Raw genomic sequence first — 9,632 nt, 5'->3', positions numbered from 1 at the left:
TGACCTGTAGACATGAAGTAGAAAAAAGTCATTTTTCTATGTCTAATTTTCTATAACTTCAATGTATGGAGGTTGTACCTGGTCATCTACAAACTGTGCACAATTGAAACTCTCTGTTTTCTTGTGAGGTTCTGCTCAGGTCATTCATATGTGTGGAAGTGCTTTAAACTACTGTAAAGAATTCTACCAGTATATAGATGACACCACTGTTGTTGTGATTTTGCAGTCACTCAGTACATTGGAAACATGGGCAATAGGCTAGGGATCTGCACAAGGATCCCAGGGGGACATGAGTGTACTATAAAGGGCTTATAGGCTACTGGGAAATTTATGTAAGTAAATCAGAGCCAAATTACTGAAGTTTTTGAATGCCGAATTTGGGAACTGGACTTAAAAATAAATCGTATAGTATTTTGTCAGCACTGAATAGGAAATTGTTTGCGACACTAGTTGAGCATTTGTATTACTGGGAATATTTTTAACAAAGAATGCAGTGGCCCAAGGACACTCCAAGGGATTTTGACTTAATTGATCTGGAATGAGGCCTGGGAAATGATATTTTTAAAAATCTGTCCACATTGAACATTCAGCCTGGATTGAAAATGACCCATACAGGATACAGCTGATTTGTCTATATTTTACACTGCATTTCTCCTACTATTGCTCTCCCTCCTCTCACCATTCTGGATAAAATATTAATTACGGTTTTTGAGTTCCTATGACTTTATCATCTTAAAAGCCTATTTTGAAATGGTGGGATGTTCCCATCCACGATCAGACCTACTCTTGCTTGATGACCTTGAATCACCAATTCTGGAAGAGGTTTGACCCCCATGTATGTGCCTCGGCTTTGCCTATACATTACCTGTGAAGATGATCAAGATGCAACATACAAATGACCAAAGTGAAGATATTTCCTGCATGATTCTAAATAATTTTAGATCTCTTAAGTGAGAAATAGCAAATCAGAGGTGGGAATCTATTTTTAATTATATGCTTAATCGTTATGGTTGCCTATAATTAACTATTTGATAACACAATGTTACTCAGTTTCCTTGGAAAAATAGGAATACGTACATTCACTAAATTGATTGAAATTGTGAAGTTATATTTTGTCATCAAAGATAGTAATTACTGAACTTTTATGTTGGGCATAATGCAACATAATGGTTTGTTTCTTGTGTGATAGGAAAAATAACATCAAATTTCACCCTCCTGCATACAAAATCAGCACATTTTCTTTTCCAAATTACAGAAAGAACAAAGTGAATATTCAGTAGACATTTGTATTTCTATGAGTTTGCTGGTGTAGCTAAGCAGAGCTGATAATGTGAAGTATTGCTGCCATCTGCAGCATGAAAAACATTAAAAGTGTATGTTATCTGTACATATGTAAATAGGTTTTGAACAACTTGCTTACTTAAGTAAGAATTGTTTAATTTCTCTCTTAGTCTTTCTATGTATTTTCAACTGCTAGCTTTCAATATTACTTTAAAATGTAATATATTTTACATTTTACATCACAAAGTACTTTGAATATAGTATAGGTACCAAAATGAATCCTGAGATTATTTTTGTTGATTATCTGATTATGCTAAAATTAATTTAAAAAACAATTTAATGATAGACTAAAATAGCCTTTATGATTTATTGATACCAGGAAATATTTTCTAAATCTATTATGTTTGACAAAGTTTAAAAAAAAAATTACTCCAATAAAATTTAAACTTTTTCTCAAAGAGATTTTTTTCAGGTTTACCCATTACCTACTTAATCTGTTATACAGAATAGTAACCACAGAGACATCCACAAAAATGACATCAGAGGTATAGTGTCAATGGATGAAAGATTTTAAGTCGTTGTTTATATGTTGTTTTCCAAATAGAGATAGCTCATGGGGTTGGTGAGAATATTACTTATTCAGGTCTTTAAGGGATGAGAATACTTCTGTCCTAGGTTTCTGAATTCTCATTCCATGTATTTTAAAAGTTCTTCTCTTGCCATTTCTTGGCCACTGATATTCTCATCATAGAAGGTAGACAAAAAGCTACCAGCTCTGTAAAATTTGGCAAGTTACTTGACTTTCCCGAGCATTGTTTTCTTCATCTGTGCTTTTGGGCTTATAATGATCACTTTGTCGTGTTGCATTGAAACTGGATGAGAATTGAGTGTGGCAAGTGTAGCACAATGTCTGAAATGGACCCATTGATAATAGCTTTTATATATTCATAAAACAAATTGTTTCGTCATGTTTGCTTTCAGACAAAATGCCATATTTTCATATGTGAAATCTCTTATATTTCTATTGTAACAGATCTTTAAAAACCAGATATTTATAATTAAATAGAAAATGCCCAGAAAATGCATTTTCAATTATTTTGATAATATTCAGCAGATAGTCATAAAATACTGGTTCAGTCAGCAAGATCTAATGTGGTTTTTCTCCTTTTCTTTTTTTTTTAAACATCTTTATTGGAGTATAATTGCTTTAAAATGGTGTGTTAGTTTCCGCTGTATAACAAAGTGAATCAGCTATACATATACAAATATCCCCATATCTCCTCCCTCTTGCGCCCTCCTTTTCTTTAACAAGATTTTAATTACTGTGTTTTTTCTCTTAAAAATAAATCATAGATTCCTTAAATTATTTAATTTAAATTATTTAAATCTGTGATGTCTAAATTTAACACCTGGGCCGTTGGATGAACTATCATACTTGTCACTAAGGACAATGCTCACTTGTTTTTGCGGCAAAAAATGTCATAGTATAAGAAATAGACAAAATCCATTTGCATTTAGAGAATTTTTATTAAAAAAGGCTTTTTCTTTTTAAGATAATCTGCAGATTCTAAAACAAAATGTTAGGATAAAGGACAAAATCACAGTTTATAGTAAGGGAAATTGCTGCACTTGAGAACTCAAATTATTATAAACAAGAAATTCTTCCCTCTAATTTTAACAATTAAAGATTATGACAGAACTGAAAAATATTAGTAAATTGTGAAGTATTAAAATTTTATGTTATTTCCTAGGTTTATTCTTATTCTGATTAAAAGAAAACCAACAAATCTAAACTAAATGTATATAAACCTCTAATTAAGGTTCCAAGAAATCAGAATTTCAGTGAACTGCTATATATGCTGTCTGGGCTATACTTTGATTCTTCAGATCATCTATCAAAACCTCTCTTGTAGCAAAATATAGGTGATTTATCTGGTGAGTTTTAGTTTTTTTCCTCCAGAATATTCTGCATAGGGATGGATATTCAAGGTTTTTGTTGATTTGTTTTGTTTTTCCTTGTACCTGTTTGTTCACTCAGACTCAGCTTCTGAGTTCAATCTAGTGTCTAGATAATTTTTCACAGCCCTTAGAGGATGCTTTGGTCAAGTATAGACGTAGAACATACATCCAGGAGAAGAAGCTATTCTTCGAATCATGATCTAGTGCTACAATTTGGAGGAGAGCTGAGTGGGAAAGTATGGCCTCGTTGTTCAAGAAAACTATGAACTTACTAGGTGCATCCTGAACTCCTGGGTGCTTTTCATTCTTGGTGCTGAGAATGACGTTTCTCACTTCTGTGCCTTAGTGCTGTGCTCTTGGCTTGGAATGTTCTCCCAGCCATACACTTCCTGGCTTTGACCCCACCTGGCCTGAGGACACACACTCATCTCAGGTATTGTTATCTACTCTCTAGGGGTTCTGACTTCCCACCCTAAATATATTTAATTCTTTCTCTTTTTGTTCCTTCATGTATATTCTTTTATCATAGCACCTGTAAAACTAAATTGCACCTGTTTGGGTGAGTGGCATGGCCAGACCACAATAGAAACTGGGGCTTTATCCTTGAGTTCTTAATATTCCTTACATCCCACATACAATCAAATTCCAGGGTTTATCAATTACCCTTCCATACCTTGCTTAGCAAGACTCCATATGATCCAGCCCCTGGCCACTTTTCCTACTGCAACTCAAACCTCTCTTCCTTTGTTTTAATATACTCCAACTGCCCTGGCTTCCAGCATTTCTCAAACTTGTCCAGCAGCCTCTTGACTCAGAGCCTTTGCACTTGCTTTTCCATCTGCCTGGAACTCTCTTTTCCCAAATATTCTTATGAATTGCTGCCTTATTTCCTTTTGCTGTTCAAATGTAACAGCAGCTTCATTTCTCTCTATTTTTTTTATCTTGAATTATTTTCTTCACGGTTTTTGGGAATATAAAGTTTTCACCCTCCTGGGAAATAACCGATTGTTCATTATAGCAAAGAATAATAATCAAAACCTGGGCAGGAATACCTTGGAGATATGGTGGGTTCAGTTCCCAACCACTGCAATACAGCAAAGTTGCAGTAAAGTGAGTCACACAAATATTTTGGTTTCCCAGTGCATATAAAACATACGTTTATACTATATTGTAGTCTAATAAGTGTGCAACAACATTATGTCCAATAAAACAATGTATATACCTTGATTTTAAAATGCATTATTGCTAAAAATTGCTAACCATCATCTGAGCCTTCAGCGAGTTGTAATCTTTTTGCTGGTAGAGGGTGTTGCCTCAGTGTCTAGGGTTGCCAACTGTTCAGAGTGGTGGTTCCTAAAGGCTGGGATGGCTATGACAATTTCTTAAAAATAAGACAATGAAGTTCGCCACATCAATTGGCTTTTCCTTTTACAAACGATTTCTCTGTAGCATGCCATGCTATCTGATAGCATTTTACCCACAGTAGAAATGCTTTCAAAATTGGAGTCAGTCTTCTCAAACTCTGCTGCTCCTTTATCAACTAAATTGATGTAATATTCTAAATCCCTTGTTGTTATTTCAACAATCTCCACAGCATCTTCACCAGGAGTAGATTTCATCTCAAGAAACCACTCTCTTTGCTCATCCATAAGAAACATCCTTATGCTCCTTATCCCTTAAAGTTTGATTATGAGATTGGATCAATGCAATCACATCTTCAGGCTCCACTTCTATTTCTAGTTCTCGTGATGTTTCCACCACATCTGCAGTTAATTACTCCACTGAAGTCTTGAACCCCTCAAAGTCATCCATGAGGCTGGGAATCAACTTCTTCTAAATTCCTGTTAATGTTGATATTTTGACCTCTTCCCATGAATCATGAATGTTCTTAATGACTTTTAGCATGGTGAATCCTCTCTGGAAGATTTTCAATGTACTTTGCGCAGATTCATCAGAGGAATACACTATCTGTGGTAGCTACAGCCTTATGAAATGTATTTCTTAAAGAATAAGACTTGAAAATTGAAATGCCTTCTGATCCATGGGCTGCAGAATGGATGTTGTGTTAGCAGACCTGAAAACAACATTTATCTCATTGTTCATTTCCATCAGAGCTCTTGGGTGACCAGGTGCATTGTCAATGAAGAGTCATCTTTTTTTCTGAGCAGTAGGTCTCAACACTGGGCTTAAAATATTCAGTAAACCATGTTGTAAAGAGATGTGCTGTCATCCAGGCTTTGTTGTTCCATTCATAGAGCACAGGGTGAGTCGATTTAGCATAAGTCTTAAAGGCCGTAGAATTTTCAGAATGGTAACTGAGCACTGGCTTCAACTTAAAGTCACCAGCCGCCTTAGCCCCTAACAAGAGAGTCAGCCCGTCTTTTGGAGTTTTGAGCCAGGCATCGACTCCTCCTCTCTAGCTGTGAAAGTTCTAGATGACATCTTCTTCCAGTATAGGGTTGTTTTGCCTACATTGAAAATCCGTTGTTTAGTGTAGACACCTTCATTAATGATCTTAGCTAGGTCTTCTGCATAACTTGCTGCAGCTTCTACATCAGCACTTGCTACTTCACCTTGTACTTCTCTGTTTCGGAGACAGTTTCTTCCTTTAAACTTCATGAACCAACCTCTGCTAACTTCAGACTTTTCTTCTGCATCTCCTTCACCTCTCTCAGCATTCATAAAATTAAAAAGAGTTAAGGCCTTGCTCTGGATTAGGCTTTGGCCTAAGGGAATGTTTTGGGTGGTTTGATCCTCTATCCAGACCACTAAAACTTTCTCCATATCAGCAATAAGGCTGTTTTGCTTTCTTCTCATTCATGTGTTCACTGGAGTAGCACTTTTAATTTCCTTGAAGAACTTTTCCTTTGCATTCACAACTTCACTAACTGGTGTAAGCGCCTAGCTTTCAACCTACCTCGACCTTCCACATGCCTTCCTTGCTAAGCTTGACCATTTCTAGCTTTTGATTTGAAGTGAGAGATCTGCAACTCTTCCTTTCACTTGAACACTTAGAGGCCATTATAGGGTTATTAATTGGCTTAATTTCAATATTATTATGTCTCAGGGAAAAGGGAAGCCCGAGGAGAGGGAGAGAGATGGGAGAACAGCCTGTCAGTGGATCAATCAGAACACAAACAACATTTATCGATTAAATTTATCATCTTATATGGACCCTGTTCATGGTGCCCCAAAACAATTAACAATAGTAACATCAAAGATCACTAGTCCCAGAGCACTACAATAAATATAATAACAATGAAAAAGTTGGGAATATTATGAGAATTACCAAATTATGACACAGGGGCATGAATTGAGCAAATGCTGTTGGAAAAATGACACCAATAGACTTGCGCAACATAGGGTTGCCACAAACTTTCGATTTGTAAAATGTACAATAAAGTGAAGTGAAATAAAATGAGGTATGCCTGTATTAAATGAGGTATGCCTTGTTTAATCAGTCTGATTGATTACAAAAGTGCACACACTTCTGAAAGGAAATCAGCAACATCCCCTGCAATCAACTCCTGAAAATCAGACTGAAAATCAGATAATCAGCAACAGCTTCCATCCAGTGAACAGATGTCTGAGAGTCAGCCAGTCAGCAATAGTCTTACTCTGGTAAACCTGTTTCCATAGCTAAAGCCAATACTCCAGATTCTAAACTCCACACTTTTCCAAAACCCGTTGTAAGTTCTCTGCTTATAAACTGTGTCTTATAAGCTCAGCCCTCCTTGCCTTAGCAAGAAATACATTCAGTTTATTATTTTAGATATTGAGTGATAGACTCTTTATCAGTATTTATGATCACCTATAATTACATGATATTTTTGTTACCTGTTGGTTTATTATCTATCTGCATTAGAATGTAAGCTCCAAGAGGGCAGCTACTTTGTTGCTTTGTTCACTGCTGCAACTTATTGATGACATAGGTGCCTAGCATATAATATGAACTTTACAAGTATTTGTTGAATGCATCTTTAGAGTAGGAATAATGGCCACTTAGCGTAATATCCCCACTGCTAATACAGTGCCTAGTACACAGAAGTAATTCCATAAAGTATTATTTAGATGAATGAATGAATTCATTGTCCATGCAGGTTTCAAAATATTTGTTAGGGATATCTTTGAAGTAAACCAGAGATTACTCAGATCTCTGTGGGTCCATATAGTTGTCATAAACTCATCTCTTTCTCCAGAAATACACTAGATGAAAAGATGCCCACCTGCCTATTTGACATCTCCTTTTGGAAGACTTAGAGGCATTACTGGTTTAATGTGTTTAAAACTGAACCCACACTCTTTCTTTACCACCAAACCAGATCCTCTTCTAATGTTCTCTCTGTCACTAAATGTTATAGGCCAGAAATCCCCTTTCTCCCTTGAATGTCCATTTTCAACCCAGCATCAAGTAAGGGTGATCTTACCTCCCAAATATATCTTGAATCTGCTGACTTTTCTCCCTTTACATGAGCATCACGTTAATCCAAGCTACCATTAGCTGTCATCTAAACTACTTTAGTAACACTAATTGGTCCATGAGCACCTTCTCCAGGCCTCTCACCAACCTAATCTTTCATCAGTCAACTCTCTCCTTATAAACTTTTATCAGATGCTTTGCTAATAGAACAGAGTTTAAAATCTTCAACATGGCCTCCAGACTCCATTCATTCTCATCTTGTGCCACATTCCTCCTCATTGTCTGAACTTCTGTCACTGGCTTTCTTTAAGTCACTTGAGATTATCATGTCCTCCTTTTCCTCCATCAGAAAGCTTTGCAAATGTTAGTACCCCAGCCTAAAACATTCTTCCTCCTGCTCTGACTTATTCTACACATATTAAATCCACCATCATTCCCTCACTCCCTGACCAAGTCACATACCCCTACCTTACTGAGAACCTTGTCTATCTCCTGTAAACACTTCTCATGTTGAAAATCTAAGTTCTGTTTGTGTCATTATTGGATTAATAGCCATCTCTTTAACTAAACTGTAAGCTTCATGGGGCGGGGGTACTCTATTTTTGGCATATAGGAGGGAGTCAAGAAGTATTTATTAAATTGATGAAAGAATGAATGAAAAGGAAGAATTTGAATCTGGTCAAGACTTTCCCAACATATTTCAGAGTAAACAGGGTTGGAACCTGTGTTCTGAGAGCATAGTGGGCCAAGGAAAGGCAGTGAGGAACAATGTCATTCTAGATCTGCTTTCTTTTCATTAAAATTTTCACTGAAAAGCAAGAGTCTCCCTAGTCTTTTGTGGGCTCATGTTTGGTGGTAAAGACAAAAGTGATGCATAGAAGACATTCAAAGATCAATTTCACCTTTAACAAAGAAGGAGAGAAAGGACGGGTCCTAATTTGTTGGAGGGAGCAAATACTGTAGCAGGTTTTCATTTAATATGGCCAACTTTAAAATGAGTGTTATATTCTAAGAAGGATTTTGATTCTTGGGGAGTCTCCATTAGATGTAGGTATTAAGTAGCTCTTTTCACTAGTTTTAGGGTTCATTTAAATATTTTAAAAATCCAAAACACTGTCATATTAAAAGGCAGTATTTACAAACGGTGTTTTCTTCTCCAATTCTTGCCTCACTGTGAAAGTCTCAACCACTGCTGTGCTGCTGTTGTAACATCAGTTACAAAAATCTTTCATTTTGGAAATCAAAGTAAAGGACAAGAAAAAGCTATGAAAGCAGGATCATCTTTAGGGAGAATATTTGGGACGCGGAGGGCAGGGTAGCGTGGGGAAAGAGAGGTTGCCAGGCAGCCTTCCACATACTGCCTGATTTTTCTTTGTTTTACTTCGTTTTGTTACCCCACCAGAAAGTCACAGCAAGCATAGTGTCTGGCATGTAGTAAGCCCTCAGAAAACCTTAGCTATCTTCTCCATTTTATTGGTTAATAAGCATCAGCTTAAAAACGGCCATTTCCTTTAGCGGGTTGTAAATGACCATAAATCACACACATATTGGTTAAAATAGATAAGGAGAATTGGAGGAAACTCTGCACTCCCCTAAACCATCACCACAGCTCTGCAAGGTAACAAAAGGGAAACCCGTGGAGGTTCAGAAAGACTACACGTCAGGTTCATGGATGCATGGTAAGCACACAGCGGAGCTAGACTCAGGGTGACGTCTACCATAGCACACAGGACTTCTGTTCCCTTCCATGACTGCACTGCTCCCATCATGAAGGTGACACCAGTTCTGCTGAAGAAGTAGATGGGACGACTCGGGGAAAGGTTGTGTGTGATTTGAAGCATGGTTATTTTTTGGTGATTAGTGCTTAAATTCTTCTGCCCACCAGTAGGTCACTGATGGTTGCTTGAGGCAATATACAGTTCCTGCAGGCCTCAGGGGGCTCTCAGAAAAGTTTACACTTAGAAGTTTCCTG

General features: G+C 36.9%; 1 pseudogene; it reads right to left on the bottom strand.

Moving 5' to 3' along the window:
• Positions 1-4,510: 4,510 nt before the first annotated feature.
• LOC133093644 (tigger transposable element-derived protein 1-like) lies at positions 4,511-6,262 on the bottom strand (annotated as a pseudogene).
• Positions 6,263-9,632: the final 3,370 nt, after the last annotated feature.

The sequence above is a fragment of the Eubalaena glacialis genome, chromosome 6, assembly GCF_028564815.1.
Source record: "Eubalaena glacialis isolate mEubGla1 chromosome 6, mEubGla1.1.hap2.+ XY, whole genome shotgun sequence".
NCBI lineage: Eukaryota > Metazoa > Chordata > Mammalia > Artiodactyla > Balaenidae > Eubalaena > Eubalaena glacialis.
This window is presented reverse-complemented; position numbering and strand designations above follow the sequence as displayed.